The sequence below is a fragment of the Microcaecilia unicolor genome, chromosome 12, assembly GCF_901765095.1.
Source record: "Microcaecilia unicolor chromosome 12, aMicUni1.1, whole genome shotgun sequence".
NCBI classification, from domain to species: Eukaryota; Metazoa; Chordata; class Amphibia; order Gymnophiona; family Siphonopidae; genus Microcaecilia; species Microcaecilia unicolor.
Window position 1 is genome coordinate 42,769,774 of NC_044042.1, and position 20,847 is coordinate 42,790,620.

Genomic DNA, 20,847 nt, shown 5'->3' on the forward strand with positions numbered 1-20,847 from the left:
CCGGACAAATGGGCAGGCTGGCCAAATCCGTCCGGACGCCCGGACATGCCCTCAAAAAGAGGACATGTCCAGGTAAATCCGGATGTATCGTAACCCTAGCACAAAGCAAATTCTATAACAGCATCTGGGCACTCAGATTACATAAAAACATAAGAACTTAAGCGTTGCCATACTGGGGCAGTAGCCAATCCAGATCACAAGAACCTGCAAGATCCCAAAACAGTAGAATAGATTTTATGCTGCTCATCCTAGAAATAAGTAGTGGATTTTCCCAAGTCTATCTTAATAATGGCTTATGGACTTTTCTTTTAGGAAATTATCCAAACTGCTTTTACCACATTCTCTGGCAAAGAATTCCAGAGTATAATACTAGAGTAAGACATCAGTTACATGCTAACATTTAGGCGCACTCATTTACACTATGTCAAATAGCAGATAATATGGGGTATAAATTTTGTAAATAAATAAATGTAGCAGCTTAGCACATAAATGAAAGTGTTCTATAAGCTAGACTTGTAAATGTCACATTCATGCGAGTGAGTACCAGTATTCTGTAATCTAAGTGTGCAAATGCCACTTACATTTAGGCCTTCAGGTTACAGAATTAGGGAATGAATGTTTTATTTATAGTTCCCATTGTTTGTGCCTCTGGGATGACCCTAGTTGGCCAACGTTCAGTGGAAAAAAGCCTGAACGATGGCAAGATGGAGGGAAGATGATCCATTCAATTCCTGTTTTTCGTCAGCAGGAACTTCCAAGTATCAGTGGTGCTTTTTATTATCCAAACTCAATAAGGCCTGAACAACTTCACAACGGAGTGTCTCAGCAACTAAAGAAGAGCCTCTGCACGGACTAACAAAGCTGATGGATCATATTAGACAGCAATTTGCAGTTCATCTTCTTCTGACAAGAACGCTGGGCAGGGAAGGGGCAGTTCATCAGTTCCCTCATTAATTCCTATGGGTTTAAAAGAGGTAAAAGTGACTGTATGGTTACATCTGATGTAATTTGCACCCTACAGTGGCCAAGGGCTGCAATTGCATTCGCTATCTCTTCTACCCATTAATAGCAAATTTCTTCAGGGACAACTTGATTGCTGTGCAGCCTGAAAGCGAACAGTGAGGGAAATATTTGTCTAGAAGAGGGCAAACGCAGCCCTGAATTGCTCAGTTTAGTTGTATTACTGGCATGACCCTAATTTTCTAATTCAGACACATTCAAATAACATCTCCACAGTCTTATGAAATTTTAGAGTATGGCCAGAGAAAAACAAATCTGTGATATCTATGGATGGAAGGACAAAAAAAAGTCTTTATCATACCAAGTTAATTTCTTATGAGAAAGAGGCATGGAAATGGTGACATCTTTTTCAAAATGTTTTCTCCCATTATGGAGAAGGAGCTAATATTTATGCAACAAATACATGTGTAAAGGGCCCTTTTACTAAGCTGCACTAAAATGGGTTTAGCATGCCCTTATGTAAGCCTTTCCCATGAGCTAAGCCCATTTCTAGCACAGCTATCAAAAAGGGCTTTTTTCTGTTTGTTTGATTTATGCCTGTGTACTACTGTTAGCATTGGCGTGCAGACATTTCAAAAATTACTACGGTTCTGGGCCTCGCATAATCAATTTCATAAGTTAATGTTGCTAGAGCAAAGACATGCCAAGACCACTATGAAGCAGAAAAGGTTATTCATGTCTATTTGGGAGGTGTGTATACACAGTCACTAGCCCCTAGGGCTCGAAGCTTCATAGGTTACCATATTTGCCTCCCTGTCACACCCCACCCCACCCCGTCACACCTTGCCCTACCATGTCACTTTGACCCCCCCCCCCCCCAAGGTTCCCTCTCTCCTTCCCATGTAGATCCCCTTCCCAATTTTCCAGCCTCCCTCCACCCACATGATTCCAATCACTACCCCTCCCCTCCCGTCCTTTACCTTACTGTGGTACCCTGGTGGTCTAGTGACCTCTTTGGGGCAGGAAAGAGCCTCCTCCTCTTTCCTGCCTGGCGTGTCTGCAGACTGTCTTTCTCCCAGCGCTGATTCAAAATGGCTGCCGAGAGCTCAAGCAGTGACCTTGCAAGACTTCTGTGGAAGTCTTGTGAGGCTGCCGTTTGAACTCTCAGCATTTTATAACCATTCTCAATCTTATTAGATGCTGTAGACATGCAGCTAATTAACAACAGGGGCCACAATCCTTATTTATTTTTAAAATGGAGGGGGGAAAATAAGCACCAGGAAATGAGTGGAAGAAGTCTTAATCCTTGCTTTTAAGAGCTAGCCTAAACAAGCAAATCCAGATGTTGATATATGGGGACATGTACATGTGTTTCGTTCTGAAATGGGGAATACATGTGCAGATTTTAGTTCTGCTCAAGCTCTGCCCAAATTACTGTCCCTTGCTATATATACATAGGACTCAATTCTGTATACGGCACCTAAAAATCGATGCCGATAAAAATTAGCACTAAGCACTATTCTATAAATGAGCTCAGAGTTGCATGCCGTTTATAAAATAGTGTTTGGTGGCAGGATCTGCGCCCAATTTGAGGCGCAATGATTTACTCCAACTAAAACCTGGTGTAAATTCTCACACCTAAGTTAGACACAGATCTCCCTTATTCAGTAAAACTGTGTGCAAATTCCAGGAATGCCCCTGATCTGCCCATGCCCCTCCCATTTCAGATCCGCATGTAAAAGTTATGCATGGATCCTGGCACTTAAAGATGTGTATGCAAATTTAAATTAATGCCAATTAGCACCGATAATTGACTATCAGCATCCAATTATCGGCACTAATTGGCTCATTTACCAATTAAATTGCACATGTAAATTGGGTACACGCCCATATTTGAATGTGCAATTTTTGAGCACCATATATAGAATTGGAGTGTTAGTGCACATATCCATGTGTAAATGTTGGCTTTCTAAAATCGGGTGTTACATGTGCATGACAAACTGCATATCTCCTGCATCTAGGTGCGAACGTTTACATCAACTGTATGGATGGCATAAAGGCTCAACCCTAAGTGCATACATGTGTATATATCCAGTTATGCTAATATTCTATAAAGGAAAATCTGGGGTCCTTTTACAAAGGTGCAAATTAAATATGTGTGTGCTAAATGCTAGAGACGCCCATATATTCCTATGGGTGTCTCTAGTATTTAGTACATGCTAATCATTAGCATGCACTAAAATACTAGCATGCCATTGTAAAAGGACCTCTAGGTGCATGAACTCACTTTAGCTTGCTCCAGCTGCAGAACTGGTTTATCATATTGCACCTAAAATCTGTTCATCATCTCTGACAACAGCTAATATCATCTAACTTCAGTGTGTCTAAGTGTAGAAATCAAATGAGTGACAGACTGTAAATGCTATATAAACCAGGCTAAGGTGAAATAGATAAGCTTTGCCAAGCTCAGGTGGGAGTCTACACCAGTGTTTCCCAAGCTGGTTCTGGAGTACCACCTTGCCAGTCAGGTTTTCAGGATATCTACAATGAATATGCATGAAAGAGATTTGCATACAGTGGAGGCAGTGTATGCAAATCAACCTCATGATATTCATTATGGATATCCTGAAAACTTGATTGGCAAGGGGGTACTCCAGGATCGACTTAGGAAACACTGGTCTACACTGTATAGAAAACCTTTGAAAGACAATGAAAAATTAGGCAAAATCTACAAACTTTCCTTTGAAAATAATTAAATATGAACTAATTGGAGATGAATTAAAAGCTTGCTAGTAGTATAAATTCTTTCTCAGGATTCTAATCTGTTTGTCTGGAATAATGGAATCTGAAAGCCTGCAAATGGGTAAGCCAGGCATCAGTTAACTTGTTTAATTAGACAATGAAAATATATACCATGTTCATTAATCAGCCCCTCTTCCTTCTCCATACATGTATCCCCTTATAACAGGACGATTAAATATAAACGCCATTTGTGTACTTAAATTTGTAGAGTACTAGCACTTATGCATCTAAGTGCTAGCAAAGTGTTCAGCACTATTCTATTCTATTCTATTCTGTGTATTTATTTATTTATTCCTGTATCCCACAGTTATCCAAATACAAGTTTCAGTTCAATGTGGCTTACAATTAATAGTTAAGGAAAATGACAGTGTTGTTACATGATTACAGTTGCAGTTACAAACAGTATGGAGCATTTGCGACAGGTATGGTTAGCCATAGAATTTTTTTTAAAGATAGGTTTTTAAGTCTTTCTTGAACTGAAGGTAGTTACTGATGCTTCTTGTGGCCTTGGGAATTGAGTTCCACCATTCGGAACCCAGATAATTGAATCCAGCCATGTAGATGGATTTGTAATTTATATTTCTACAGTTGGGTAGATGGAGTAACAAGTAACCTCTGGATTCTGGACTTGCATTTCTTGGTGATAATTCCATCAGGTCTAACGTGTAATTAAGGTACATTCCAAACAATGTTTTGAAGATAAGAGTACTAGTTTTAAAGAACAGTCTGGCTTTGATTGGGAGCCAGTGTAGCACTATAAACAGTGTGGCTACCCTTGCATATTTTGACTTTTTGTATATCAGTCTTGCTGCCATGTTTTGTACGGTCTGCAACAATTGTAGTAAGTTTTCTTTGCATCCTACATATGCTGCATTACAGTAGTCTAGTTGGGACAATATCTTTGATTGTACTATTAGATGAAATGATTGTTTGGGGAAGTAGTCTCTAATCCTTCACAATTTCCATAGAGTTTTAAAACATTTTGATGTGACTGCTGAGACTTGATTTTCAAGAGTTAAATGTTTGTCTAGAATGATTCCCAGTATTTTTAGGTGTGATTCAATTGGGTATGTTTTGTGGTCAGTTGTGAATGTTTTGTAAGAAACGGTTGTGTGAGCTGGATAGGACTTTTGATTTTGTCTCTGTTTAGTTTGTTCGAAGATTGTGACCCAGTATTCCATGAGGTCCAGTCCTTTTTTTAACCTTGTCTGATATCTTTGTGGTATTGTTGTTAGAAGGTACATAAATAGTGACATCGGCAAATATAAATGGATTGAATCCCATCTTCTCTAGTTTCTTGCGGAGTGGGGCCATCATAATATTAAATAGTATCGGTGATATTGGGGAACCTTGTGGCACTCCACATTCGGAGATCCAAGAGGCTGACAACAGTAAAAACCTTTTAGATCCAGAAAAATAAAGAAAGCTATAGGTCAATAAGTAGCTTACCTACCACTTTCAAACTGTTCACTGGAACTATAATGAACTTAATGTCTGCCTATTTGAAGGAAAACTCTCTTTTTTCAACAGAACAAAAGGGAACTTGCAAAAATTAAAAAGTCGAAAGATTATTTGCTGATTGACATGATGAATTTGAAAAATTAAAACACATTTTTTTTCATGACATGGATTGATTACAAAAAGGCATGAGATTAATTTCTTCATAGTTGGATCAAAATTGTCTTTTTATACAGTTACCATCTTTATGCCAATATCTTTGTGATTCCCATGTCTTTGGGTAGAAACAGAATTAACGGAGTTAAAACCAGTCAACACTGGCTATGATGTGCCACACATGAAGACATAATAATAATAATAAACACAGACAAAAGGTAATAGTAAGATTAGAGGATGCTGGCATATAGTTAGTACCCCTTTTACTCTATTAAATTCCAATCTTTCCATCTGTGAAACAAAAATGGCACAGCCAAAACACAGAGGAAAACGTCTTAATTGAAATTATATCAGAAATGGCTTTTAACAAGATCTCGGGTAACAAATTACTTGGCGATAAGCTGATGATCTGTCTTGTTAGCTTCACTGAAATATCATGCAGACATGATGGTCCCCTGAGCACCTTAGATGGAACACTGGTGATGATAATCCTGAGATGGGGGAGGGTGGCTTGGAAGAAGGGAATTAGTGCAGGATCACAGCCTATGACATCAGCTCACTCCTGCAGCCAGAATTTTGATCCGGCAGCAATGCTTTGATTACAAGTTTAATTAATCTTTGAAGAATTATTAGCTGGTAAGCAATCAGAAAACTGAAGCCTCTTCCTCTGAAAGCTCACTTTAACCCAGAAGCAGAGAAAGTGCACAGGAGGGGAAAGAAGGAAAGAAACAGCAAGGGAACTGAGCAACAGAAGAAAAACAGTTACAGGGCAAAAGTCAGTCTGCCTGGAGCCATCAAGGAAGACTGAGGATTTTGTATCTTTGGCACAGAATCCTGGGGAAAGAATGAAGTCCTGGAGTCTATGGACTTCAGTTTTATCTCTCCTTTTCACTCTGGTTTTTCAAACTGAAGGTAAGAAAGTTGTCCTGAAATTGTTTCTCGGAGGGCAGTAGACTGCAGTAAGTGGAAGGCAAGTTCAAACTGCAGAGGGAGTGTGAAGATATCACCGATACATGCTCAGAATTACATTGATATTCCAATGAGTAGACCAAAAATATATAAATGTGGGGACTAGAATGTAACTATCGTATATATATATTGTCCCAAACATTAATATTACAGCAGGAGAGTGAACTACAGAATCTAATCAATAGTGAATTCTTTTTTAATTTTTTTTTATATAAATGTATTTTAATGGGGATCATCAGATCTTAATGCAGCTCACACCATAGGAACATATCATTCTTTCCTCATATAGAGGAAAATGGTTGAGGCGCAAATTGTCATTAGGTCACTCTTGGTTTTTAAGCATATATTTTATGCAGTGTATCATAATTATTCACAAAAAATGTTTGTTATGATACAATGCATAAAATATATGCTTAAAAAAAAAAAAAAACAAGGGTGACCTAATGACGATTTGTGCTACAACCATTTTCCTCTATATGAAGAAAGAACGATATGTTCCTATGGTGAGAGCTGCATTAAGATCTGATGATCCCCATTAAAAAAAACTTTGATATAAAAAAGGATTTCACTATTGATCAGAATTACATTGAGAGGTGCACTGTGCACTGTGTAGGAAATATGGGGTGTACCACATCATGACGTGTGGCACATTGCATGAAGCACAAGGAGGTACAGTAGTTGACACATAATGGAGTGCGATGAAATGAAGCAGATTATATAAAGCATGACAGGATGCAGTGGGTCAGAGAAAGGGGAGGAGGGGTGCAGCATGACATCTGAGGGGCATAATGCATGCCATGGAGGTAGGTGAGACATCAGGGAATAAACTGCATGAGGAATGAGATGGTTCAGTAGCCAGCTTATTTTCGAAAGTGATCGCCGGCCATTTCCCGACATAAATTGGGAGAAGGCCGGCGATTTCTTAAAAGCGGCGAAATCGATATAATCGAAAGTGGCATTTTTGACAGCATCGCTGCTTTCCCGTCACTTCGCCAGCGAAAGTTCAAGGGGGCATGTCGGTAGCTTAGCAAAGGCAGGATGTGGGCGGGCATGGGCGTGGCTACCAGATGGCCGGCTTTCAGCGATAATGGAAAAAAAAAGCAGATGGCCGGCTTTTGGCGATAATGGGAAAAAAAAGCAGCATTAAGCATTATTTCGCTGGGTTTACTTGGTCCTTTTATTTTCACAACCAAGCCTCAAATAGGTGCCTCAACTGACCAGATGACCACCGGAAGGAATCGGGGATGACCTTCCCGTACTCCCCCAGTGGTCACCAACCCCCTCCCACACTAAAACAATAAAACTAAAAACCTTTTTTGCCAGCCTGTATGCCAGCCTCAAATGCCGTACCCACCTCCATGACAGCAGAATGTGTTCTATCCTCTGACAGCCTTTCCCTGGTTGTGATGTGGCTCTCGGGTGAGTGTGACACCTTTTCTGTTAGGTGCACTGCAGAGTCACATCAGCAATGCATTGTGGTGGGTGTAGGGTAGTGGGCTCTACTCCCATGGTGCTTTTCCCCCTGCTAACTGGGTCAGAGTGTGTCCAGTTTTGTTTCCGGTAGTCCATGAGGTTGTGGCCATTTTTGTCAGCCACTTTTAGATCCCTTTTATATGCTACCCATGTTAGAGAACTTAGTTATTACCTTGAATGTAGCTGAAAGAGGGCATTGTACACCATTCTGCCAGCTCTGACCTACTGCTAATCTCAGTACCAGGGAGACTCTTTACCAGTGGGGCACAACCTCTGATCTGCAGTTAACTGTGAGTAAACGTGCTTATTCAAATAAAGGACTTTTTCAAAGAGATTAGTCTTCAGGTGTCAACTGGTGTGCCAAGGTTATACAGCAGCAACAAGTCCTAGAGGCCTGCGTGTATGCAGGTCCCTGGAGCACTTTTAGTGGGTACCGTAGTGCACTTAAGGCAGGCGGACCCAGGCCCATCCCCCCCTACCTGTAACACTTGTGCTGGTAATGGGAGCCCTCCAAAACCCACTGTACCCACATGTAGTTGCCCCCTTCACCCTTAAGAGCTATGGGAGTGTTGTACATGTGTGGGTAGTAGGTTTTGGGGGGGAGGTTGGGGGGCTCAGCACCTAAAGCAAGGGAGCTATGCATGTGGGAGCCTTTTCTGAAGGCCAACGCACTAACCCCTAGGGTGCCCAGTTGGTGTCCTGGCATGTGAGGGGGACCAGTGCACTACAAATGCTGACTCCTCCCATGACCAAATGCCTTGGATGTTGCCGGGTTGGAGATCGCCGGCATTTTTTTCCATTATCGCTGAAAAACAAAACCAGCGATCTCAACCCTGGCGAACTCTGACATTTGGCCGGGCTAAACCGTATTATCGAAAAAAAGATGGCTGGCCATCTTTTTCGATAATACGGTTCCGGCCAGCTTTAGCGCCGCCGCCAAAATAGATCACCGGCGATCTATTTGGCCAGCGACGTTCGATTATGCCCCTCTATTTTTGGGTACAGTTAGAGGTATGTTTTCAAAGCACTTAGTCTTACAAAGTTCCATAGGTTACTGTGTAACTTTCTAAGTGCTTTGAAAATACACCTCAGTGTAACCTATGGAACTTTGTAAGTCTAAGTGCTTTGAAAATGAGCCCCTATGTGAAATACAGTGTGGTACAATGTAAGACGTTGTATCTTTTATTTCATTGTATCTTGAACCAAACTGTAAAATACTTAAAGAGAAATTTATTGTAAAGATGGGAAGCCCCATTTTACATCGAGAGTAGAGGTTGGAATTGAGATTTCTGGGTCTTCATGTACTCAAATCTAGTGATATTTTAGAAAAGAGTATGCTGACATAGAGAACTTCTAACATCATTGTAATGTGTGTCTATTTTCCGGTATGTACAGCAGAAGCAGCCATAAGTACATAAGTATTGTCATACTGGGACAGGCTGAAGGTCCATCAAGCCCAGCATCCTAACAGTGGCCAATCCAGGTCACAAGTACCTGGCAAGATCCCCCAAAAAGTAAAATACATTTTATGCTGCTTATCCTAGAAATAAGCAGTGGATTCTCCCCAAGTCTATTTTAATCTGGACTTTTCCTTTAGGAAGCCATCAAGACCTTTCTTAAACCCTGCTAAGCTAACTGCTTTTACTACATTCTTTAGCAACAAATTCCAGAGTTTAATTACATGTTGAGTGAAGAAACATTTTCTCCGATTTGTATTAAATTTACTACTTTGTAGCTTCATCGCATGCCCCCTAGTCAGTATTTTTGGAAAGAGTAAACAAGTGATTCATGTCTACGTGTTCCACTCCACTCTACTTTATAGACCTCTATCATATCTCCCCTCAGTCGTCTTTTCTCCAATCTGAAGAGCCCTAGCCACTTCATCCTTTCCTCATAGAGAAATTTTCCCATCCCCTTTATCATTTTCATCGCCCTTCTCTGCACCTTTTCCAATTCCACTATATCTTTTTTGAGATGCGGTGACCAGAATTGAACACAATATTTGAGGTGCTGTTGCACCATGGAGCAATACAAAGGCATTATAACATCCTCATTTTTGTTTTCCATTCCTTTCCTAATGATATCTAACATTCTATTTGCTTTCTTAGCCACGCCGCCGCTCACTGAGCAGAGGATTTCAATGTATCATCAACGACAACGCCTAGATCCCTTTCCTGGTCGGTGACTCCTAACGTGGAACCTTGCATTACGTAGCTATAATTCGGGTTCCTCTTTCCCACATGCATCACTTTGCACTTGCTCACATTAAACATTTTACAAACATATACATTGAAGAAATGAATGACATGAATCAGGCAGATTCCATGTGGAAACACTGGAACTTACACATAGAAATGGTAATTTTGCAACTTCCATGTTTAGGTGCCAACACTTCCACTTGTAGCTGCCCCATGTTACAGACCCAGCCTTATATTCAAATATTCCAGTGCAAGAGAAAAAATAACAGTCCAAACAAACAAGCTCTCCAATATAACAAAATCAGTGAACTCCTAAATAAGAGTGGAAGAGTGGCCTAGTGGTTAGGGTGGTGGACTCTGGTCCTGGGGAACTGGGGAACTGAGTTCAATTCCCACTTCAGGCACGGGCAGCTCCATGTGACTCTGGGCAAGTCACTTAACCCTCCATTGCCCCAGGTACAAATAAGTACCTGTATATGTAAGCCGCATTGAGCCTGCCATGAGTGGGAAAGCACGGGGTACAAATGTAACAAAAATAAATAAAAATATGGCTACAATATCTTCAATACTTTGAGGTGTATTGTGCATTGTATTGCTCATATAGAGGTTGAGCACCGTTGTGCTCATATCACGTTGATTACTAAGGACCTATATACACATATACATGCTATATACACACTAATAAATAGTGTTGAAGATATTATAGCTGTATATTTAGGGGTTCACTGATCCATTTTACAAACCGAGATATGGAAGTGCCACCAATTAAGTAGTGAGGCCACTGTTTTCATATGGCTTCATGCCAGGGGTGTCCAAGGGAGTAGGGTAAAAGGATGGCTTTGTATTTAAACTAAAGGGCTCACAATTTAAAAAAAAGAGTTGAGGTGGAATTTGAACATGGGTCCCTTGGTTTACAGTCCACTGCACTAACCACTAGGCTACTCCTCAGACCATTTCCTGTTCTGTTAAGATTGTCCATAATATCTGAAACTGTCATAGATCCTGGTTTCCCCTCCAGTTTCCCCTTCAGGGGAGAGGGAAGGGGACAGCAATCACTGGGGGATTAAGGAGATGTCATGCCTTAATTCCTCCAGTGGACAGCTGCTCAATCAGAGCACTTTTCTGTAACCTGGCGTTCCTGAAACAGGTGTCTTTTGGTTGGCACTAGGGAAGGCCTGAAATATGGATGTGGACATTTCATCCACTTTGGCAACCATGTTACATGTCCATATTTCAGAACCTCCCTAGTGCCACCCAAAAGACACCAAGAACACTCCCCCTTGCTGTTTGGATGAACTACAGGGATGGGCACCCCTATTCTATCTTTGCAAAATCAAGATTTGGACATTTCAAGCACATGGGCATCCATTTCAGCCTTTTGAGATGCCCATTTCACTGCTCCCTCAAAGCTGAGCAAGAGTCCTCCAACAGCATTGCTGCCAGTGGGGGGTGGTACTTTTAAACTGTGTTTTCAATTGCTAGGGACTTAAAGTTTCCCTGGAGTCTTGAAGGGCTTGCCTGTCCCTCACTATTGAAAATGTGATTGTGAAACAGCATCCCCTACTGGCAGCAATGCTGCTGTAGGACTCTGGCTGAACTTAGAAGGAGCAGTGGTCCAAATGCCATAGGGGACAATTCTATAACTGGGTGCAATAATTTAGTTGCTTAGATGCAGCATGCTGAGCACTATTTCTATTATATCATTTGGGCATCTAGATTCCATTATAGAATACTAGTGTAAATTGGCATCAACACACCTAAATTTAGGCATGCCCACTTATGCCATGTCAATAGCAGGTGTAAATGCATGCATCTAAATGTGGCACTTTAATGAGTAACTTACAGAATTTTGTAAGTAATGCACATAAATGTTGGTCCCATCCATGATCCTCCCCTGTGAACACCCCCTTGCATTTACACACTAACCCCCAAATTCTATAAATGGTGCTTTGAATTGCCTAAAATTTAACACAATCTGAAAAGGGGGGGGGGGTGCAGAAATGGGAGGGTCATGAGCGTAAAAGGGGCATTGCTGAAATTAATGCACATTGTTACAGAATAACGGGGATCTGTGGCGTAGCTAGGTGGGGCTCCAGGGGAGCGGCCACTCCCCCAAACGGAGTTCTGCTGGCGCCGGCGCCTATTTTTTTTCGTAGTGCCGCACTGAAAATGTGCGCCGGCAGAAGTCAGCTCTTGCTCCCCCTACACCGTTAACCTGGCTGAACCTGGCTACGCTTCTGACGGGGATATACGCCTAATATAGGCACGTACATTTGCACCATGTTTCAGTTGGTGCAAATGTCTGCACCTAAAGTTAGGCACAATGCCTGGGCATAGGTGCTATTTTATAAACCATGTACTTAAAGCGTGGTTTATAGAATAGCGCTTTTTTGGCGCGATTTTTTGCGCCAAATATAGATTCTAGCCCTTAATATGATGGCATGTAGTTTGAAGGAGAGTGTATACTTGGGTGGAGCCTGGCAAGTGCGCAGAATTACATGCGTACATTAGAGAACAGTGTCATTTATGCACGTGCTTTAGCAATTTAAGCACCCGTATTTACACCAGCTCTACAGCCAGTATAAGTGCTGGTGCCTAAGGGCCCCTTTTACCAAGCTGCGGCAATGTTTTACATGCACGCTGAGGCCCCCTTTTACCGCAGCTGGTAAAAGGGAAGACTCACTTTCCGACAGGAAATGGCTGGGTGAAAAGTAAATTCACTTGTCCTGTGGCCATTTTGAGCCCTTACCGCCAGCGAATAGCACTGCCCGATTACCGCCGGGTACACTCCGGCACTGAGGTAGCCCGGCGGTACTTCCTGTGTAGCAAGCGGTAAGCTCGCGTTGGGCTTACCGCTGCTTAGTAAAAGGAGCCCTAAATTTTAGGTATATGTTCTAGCATTCTGTAAAAGAAACAGGCACCCACTTTCCTTTATAGAACAGACAGCACATATGGCACCCTCTAGGAGCTTATGCCGTGCCGATTAGGATTATAATTGTTATTGCTAAAGCTAGGGTACTGGAGAATAATTGGAGTTTTAAATTAATATATATAAAAAATATAAAGGACAAAGTTAGATAAAAAATAAAACTAGGAAGGGGGAGGTTTTCTGACTAACGGCGTGATATACAGCAGTTATGTCATAAACTTAGCACTGTCTTACTGAAGTCTTTCCTCCACCTTTAATAACTTTCAATTTTGTGCAATTTGGATAGCAGACTTTGTTGTACTTGAGTATGTGAATGCATATATTAGTCTGCAAATGTATTGGTACTCTGTAGGAGCCTAAATATAGGCTCATTGTTATAGAATTCTTTCTAGTTGCTTAGAGCACTTTGGTAAACAGGCCCTGTAGTAGGCAAAAGCAGATGTGCTATGACATGTGCGCCTATTTTTTTTTTTTTTTTTAGCCATGAAACAGCACTAAAGTTTCAAATAGCCAGATCTATCTGTTTAACTTCCTAAGTTACACAAGTAACTCTTGAAAACTGTCCACCCCTTGTAGCTTCAATTTAAAGCTACTAAAACAGAAGTGTTTGCTCAAGCAGTCACTAACATGTTCCAAGTAGAAACATTAAGTAGCATTATTATCTGTGATTTGCTTTTGCAGAGATATGTAGGATTCTTTCCCAAGATGTCTGTAATCCTGTCAAGGTGATATGGTACAGTCGTGATCTAAATTACTCAACCCATTTTGAAATCAGATTTAAAGCTAAAATTAAGGTAAATTGGGCTGTCTGAAAATTGTGTGCATCTGCCTGGAGAAAAGGGCAACAGACTTCCAGATCATGTGTACATTTAGCCAAGTTAAAAAGAAGCATTTCTGGGAGGAAGGGTTAGTTCAAGGGATTTCCAAAAAAGTACATGTGCTATTTTAAGTTATATTCTATAACAACACACATATCTTATAGAATCAGTATTGTTAACAGAACTTACCAAACAATAATGAGCACTAATTGGCAAAAATCTGAATTTACATGCACAAATCCCTAAGTGTATTCCATAACGCACTGTGCCTAACTTTTAATGTATGCAGGCAAAAAGGGGCATGGTTATGGGCGGGGAAATGGGCATTTCATGGACGTTCCAAAATTTATGTGCACTGTTATAGAATATGGCCCACTGCGTATAAATCTACATGCAGGGGTGTACGCCATGTTTTCATTGGTGTAAATGGATGCATCTAGATTTAGGCACTGTGATATCAATTAAGTATATTCTATATACCGTGCCTAAATCTAGGCGCCGCTTATAGAATACGCTTAGGCAGAAATATTTACTGCGTGGAATTTTCAGATGCCTTATATAGGATTTTATTATTTATTTATTTATTTAGATTTTGCTCACACCTTTTTCATTAGTAGCTCAAGGTGAGTTACTTTCAGGTACACTGGTCCTAAGCTGTTTTTAGGCTGCTTGTATCTCCTCCCAAATTAGCATAAACCAGACATTCTCTACTGGAAGGAGTAAAAGAAACCAAAACTACAAGATAATGAGAAAGGCAATTCTTTTTTATTATTTACCAAGAGTAATTTACAATTACAAATGCTAGTTTCTCATGGGGGGGGGTGCAGGGGACCCAAACATGTGATCTATCTCTGCGTCTTCCCCCCAACGTAATGCTCTGATACAGCTGTTTATATACCTTTTGTGTTAAATAGCACTTATCTTCCTGAGAAATCATTCTGTCTTCTATTCACGCTATCTATCCCACGTCACTAAATCTCACATTCTTCTGTTCATCCATAATTGCACCTTTCCCAGGCCCGTTTGCACATAGGAATGTCTTATCAGATCATAAGTTCCTGGGCCTCACGATTTATAGCCTTTGGCCCTTTTGACTCTGCTCTGGGATGGACAACTAAGTTTATAGTGTTTACTTAGGTGCTAGCAGACCATAAGCTCTGATTCAGTAAAGAGGCCAACTAAGAGAGACACTCAAGGCCTGCTTTTACAGGTCTTAACTATGGTTCATATTTCATAGTTCATAACTAGCACTACAGAAATGATAAGTAGTAGTAATAGTAGTACCTGAAAGCAGGTGTAAATACCAGCACTTCAGTTAGCTGATCAAGTATATTCTGTAACAATGTACGTAAATTCTGGGAACACCCCTGAAACACCCCCCAAATGCCCCTGTCCATGTCCCCTTGAAATTACACTATAGGAGCTCCGTGCAGAGCGTTATAGAATGCAATGTGCACGTAACTCCATAGTAATGCCAATTAACACCAATAATTGGTTGTTAGCAACCAGTTATTGGTTCTGATTGGTTCATTAATCAATTAAGATGTGTGCACAAATTAACTACGCGTACTGATTTGCACACACAACTTTAGTCACTATGGGCTAGATTCTATAAAAGATGCCTAAAAATTCCACGCAGAAAAAAATATGCCTAGGCTTATTCTCTAAAATAAGCCTAAATTTTATAGAATAGGCTTAAATTTCCACGCAGTATATAGAATATGCCAAGTGTTGGTCCACATGACTAAATTAAGTCATGGTCAGTTATGCCAACTAAAACCTGCTATAAATCTCAAGCAGGTGTATTCTATAACAATGCGCATATATTTTAGAAACTCCCATGACCCGTCCATTCCACTCCAACCATGCCCACTTATCAACTATGTGACTTAGAATTTATGTGCACCATGTTACAGAAAACGCTTAGGCAGTAGTGTGTGTAAATTCTAATTAATGCCAATTAGTGCTAATAATTGGTTGATAACATCTAATTATCAGTGCTGATTAGCTTGTTAACTAATTAAGGGGTCCTTTTACTAAACTGCAGGAAAAAGGGCCCTGCGGTAGCATTTATATGAAGTCCACAGCAGTGCCCCCTAGGGTGCCCAGTTGCTCTCCTGGGATGTCTGTGTGGCCAGTCCACTAAAAATGCTGACTCCTCCTACATCCCAATGGTTTGATTTTCTCTGTTTTTCACTTGTACAATTTTTTTTCAAAAATGACCCAAAAAGATAAACGCACAAAGCACAAAAAGATGTTATATATGGGAAAAAAACATGTTTTGCTTGTTCAAAAATGGCTGTATTTCCTATTTGGAATGTTTAGCACAAAATGTCAAAAGTCGAAACTAGACGTCATATCGAAAATGCCCCTCCATGTGTTGCACTCAATATAGAGATTTATTTTGGATGCAACGTAACACTAAATTTTAGATTATTGAAATCATTATTTGTGCCTTTTTTCATTTTGAATATTTCTCACTGTGTATCTCCTAATTTCCTACCATCCCACCCCTAATGCAAAGAAAATAAAATATTTTGATATCTCTGTTGATCCAGTTGGATGTGGGTGGTTCCATTACTAAAGGGTGTGAATCTTTTTGTCCTATCATTGTCAATGGATTTACAATAGAGCTAATATTTCTGATTGCTATGGCATATCTTGAGTAATTCCTCAGAGATCTTCATTATCTTCTGTTTTATGTATCTATAAAAAATGCAGATAGAGCACAGGATATAGGGTGATGATATCCTTTTGGTTTGGTTTGGTCCATTTTGACTTCAGGAGGATCTGGCTTTGTCCAGACTTGCAGCAGAGTTTGATCAGATTAATTCTTGATTCACAGAGAATGGCTGGAAGGCCAACTTGAACAAAATAATATCTGAAGTTGTGATTATAAATACTTCGTACTTACCTCTGAGATCAGTTATTCTGGTTCAATATTCAGTGCCTGTGAAATCTGAGATTTCATATTTGGGCTTACTGCTGGACTGTAATTTGTCTTTTTTAACCACTCATTAGAAAAGAGATTAAAACATTGTTCTTTAAACTTTTGGGTCCTTTTAGGAAGCTTTGGTAAGCACAAGCACATGCTTACAGCAACTTAAAATGGCTTACAATAGGGTGTGCTCAGGCATCCTGCAGTAAGTTCTAGGTTAGTATGCACATACCACAAAATGAAATATAACAAACACATTGTATGAAGAAAAATAAGCAGATAGAACAAAATTCTAGGAAAATAATATGACTCAGTCAACAAAAATTAGTATTCCTATTTGCAAAAATATTAGACCACATTAACGATGAACAAAAATGAATATACCAAAGGAAGTTGGTCTAAACAAGGGGGGAAAACTATCTATCTAGCTATCTTTGAACATATGTATGTAGATAGATAGATAGATAGATAGATAGATAGATAGATAGATAGACATAAAAGTAGTCTCAGCTGAAAATTACTATAAATCCAGTATAACTAAGGCTTCAATAATCTGATAGCACCATCCCCCTTGCCCTCCAAGAAGAAAAGAAATCTGTAAAGTATCATAAAAACATATTTAACATTATCCAGCAGAAGAATACATTTACAGGGATATCACAATTGAAACCTTGCTCCCAGAGAGAGGACTTGGGAGCGATAAGAAAAATCTAGCTCTAGCTCTCCTAGTCTAAGTTCATTTGCACACATCTGGGCTTCTCAGCATTTACCGCCAGCTGATTTTTCTTGCTTGCTAAAAACGCTACTGTGACTTGGAAAGAGACTCCCCAAAACAATAGTAAACATTGCTTTTTCATACCTGCAAACAATTAGCTTGAAAAAAAACCTATTTCAACATTTGAATAAACACCTAAGAATGTGGTTTATATTTGCAAGTTTCACTGATTTTCAGCACCATGGAGCGGACAGCTCCTGTGACAAGTAGCCATCCTGAAATAACTAGTGCTTTCAAATTTATGAAGTGTGCTGAAAAGTGGCATTATTAATCCCGTCAGGTATCTCTCAATTCATAAATCCATTGAAATGATTGCATTTAGGGACTGACTATTTTTCTGGTGTTGTTGCTGATTTTTCATTTTAAAATGTAATAAACAAAGAAAAGACAAAAACAAAAAAGAAAATTGAGCATGACAAACCAGCGATTCTAACTTTATATTTCCACAAGTAAACTAACTTCCAGATTTTCATTATGTCAGCCGGTTTTAGAGATATTTCTTTTGCACAGTACAGTGGGAAAGACATCATACAGAATCTACTTTTAAAGATACCAAGGGAGTGTAAACCAAAAAATAAAAGTAATTTAAAATAGCATAGTTGAATCTTTTTGAATGTATTTTTGCCCAAGCTAGTGTGCAAAAGAAAGCACTGCTTTGGCAGATGCAAAACTGTGTTGGTAATGGCAATTCAAATCCTGTATAATGTGTCAAAGGACCAAGTACATTATGGTAATATGAATATGGTAAATACTTTGCATGTTATATGTTGCATAGCCAAATAATAGGCCTTCTTTGCATATAAACACTTTTCTGGCCATCTAAAAGAGTATTTCACAATCAATTAGACCATGTTGAAGAATATTGACCAGGTCTGATGGGTTCTGCAGGGATCCAAGATCACCAGCATTATGAAGATTCCTTATCTACCAAAGGAGACGTGGAGGGGCATAATCGAACGGGGCTGGCCATCTATAAGGGCGGCCATCTCTAACACCGGCCATGTCAAGTGGTGTACCCAAATGTATTATCAAAACAAGATGGACGGCCATCTTTCGTTTTGATAATACGATCGGAACCGGCCAAATCTCAACATTTGGCCTGCCCTTAGAGATGGCCGCCATTGTTTTTTGCCAATAATGGAAACTAATGGCAGCCATCTCAAACCTGGCCAAATCCAAGGCATTTGGTCATGGGAGGAGCCAGCATTTGTAGTGTACTGGTCCCCCTCACATGCTATGACACCAGCCAGGCACCCTAGGGACTTCACCCTAGGTCCACTGCAGTGGACTTCACAAATTGAACCCAGGTACATAGCTCCCTTACCTTGTGTGCTGAGCCCCCCAAAACCCACTCCCCACAACTGTACACCACTACCATAGCTCTTATGGGTGAAGGGGGCACCTAGATGTGGATACAGTGGGTTTGTGGTGGGGTTTTGGAGGGCTCCCATTTACCACCACAAGTTTAACAGGTAGGGGGGGATGGGCCTGGGTCCGCCTGCCTGAAGTGCACTGCAGTACCCACTAAAAACTGCTCCAGGGACCTGCATAGTGCTGTAATGGAGCTGGGTATGACATTTGAGGCTGGCATAGAGGCTGGCAAAAAATGTTTTTAATTTTGTTTTGGGTGGGAGGGGGTTGGTGACCACTGGGGGAGTAAGGGGAGGTGATCCCCGATTCCCTCCGGTGGTCATCTGGTCATTTAGGGCACATTTGTGAGGCTTGGGTGTGAACAAAAAAGGACCAAGTAAAGTCGGCCAAATGCTCGTCATAGCTGGCCTTCTTTTTTCCATTATCGGCCGAGGCCAGCCATCTCTTAACCAAGTCCCTGTCCCGCCTTCAGTACACTTCCGACATGCCCCCTTTAACTTTGGCTGGCCCTGCGACAGAAAGCAGTTGAAGCTGGCCAAAATCGGCTTTCGATTATACCGATTTGGCCGATTTGTGTCAGAAGATGGCCGGCCTTCTCCATCGAAAATAAGCAGGATAGACACATTTCATTAATTTCCAGTACACAGAAAGCATCACCTCTTCTGGTCAGTGGCTTCCAAATCATACAAAAGAATAGAGGAAAGACAAGGAATGGGAGAGGGAGAAATGGAGAAAGAGAAAGAGAGGTGATGTGGAAAGGAAAAAAAATCAAATTTTATCTATCTATCCACAAACACACACTGTGGGCTAGATTCTATAAATGGTGCTGAAAAACCAGCACTGAAAAATTTAAGCAATGAGTGCTATTCTATAAAGGATCTGCATCCTTTATAGAATAGTACTAACCTTGTGATTCTAATCTATATATCGCGCCAAAGGCCCTGTTTACTAAGATGTGCTAACATTTTTAAAACACGCTAAAATTTAGTATGTGCTAATGCTAGAGACATCCATATATTCCTATGGATGTCTGTACCACTAGCGCACACTAATTAAGCCACATTGAGCCTGCAAAAAGGTGGGATAATGTGGGGTACAAATGCAATAAATAAATAAATAAATAATTTTTAGCACGCACTAAAAATGTTAGCATGCCTATGGCGCGGCTTAGTAAACAGGGCCCCCTAATGTTCAGTGCCAAAATCCAAGTGTATTCTATAACAACACACATAACTTAATTGGCTAAACTAGTCAATCAGCATTTTTAACAGCACTTAACAAATGAGCACTAATTGGCAATAATTACAATTTACATGCATAACTCGCTAAGCGTATTCTGTAATGCACAGTGCTTAAATTCTAATGTGCAGATCCAAAAAGGGGCATAGGTGTGCTAACCCAGCGGTAACCCGGCAGTGTGTGGTGATGCCCGATTACTGCTGGGTTACCGCTGCGCAAGCCATTTCTGGGGGGTTTTATTTTTCCCCCAGAAATGGTGTGCGCTCGAGGAGGGACTACTGTCGGCAGCCACACTGGGTAGGCAGCAGCCCCAAAAGAGCGAGCAGTAAGCCCGTGTTGGGCTTACTGCCACTCTGTAGAAGGGCCCCTGAGTCAGGATTACCCTGAGGCCCAGCAACACTCTCCTCCTCCACATGAAAACTGAAGGAAAACAAAGTTTAACTTGATGATGATGGGTATTTATAGCCTGCTGTGTCCCTAAAATTAGGTTCAGAGTGGGTTAACAACAGAAGAAAAGGATACATAAATCCAGAATGCAAAAATATTAATTATGTTCAACAATAAGATTATTACAGTATCACAAAAGAGATATTAACAGTGTCAGATCAGTTGGACTGTAACCCTCCAAGATTTTGAATACAAGACAACACATCTTGAAAATTATTCATGCTTTCACCAGAAGCCAATGCAAATCAGTCTACAAAGGAGACACGTGATGAAATTTAGTTCTACGAAAAATAAGTCTAGCTGCTGTATTCTGA

The 20,847-nt window shown here is 40.5% G+C and overlaps 1 long non-coding RNA gene across 1 annotated transcript; it reads right to left on the minus strand.

Annotated features, from left to right (window-relative positions):
* Positions 1 to 2,583: 2,583 nt before the first annotated feature.
* LOC115482259 lies at positions 2,584 to 19,341 on the minus strand. Its single transcript, XR_003944050.1, has 4 exons — positions 19,332 to 19,341; positions 18,849 to 18,858; positions 12,650 to 12,656; positions 2,584 to 2,658 (listed from the first exon to the last, which is right to left on the minus strand). It is a non-coding gene; the product is annotated as an uncharacterized LOC115482259 (long non-coding RNA).
* Between the last annotated feature and the right edge of the window lie 1,506 nt (positions 19,342 to 20,847).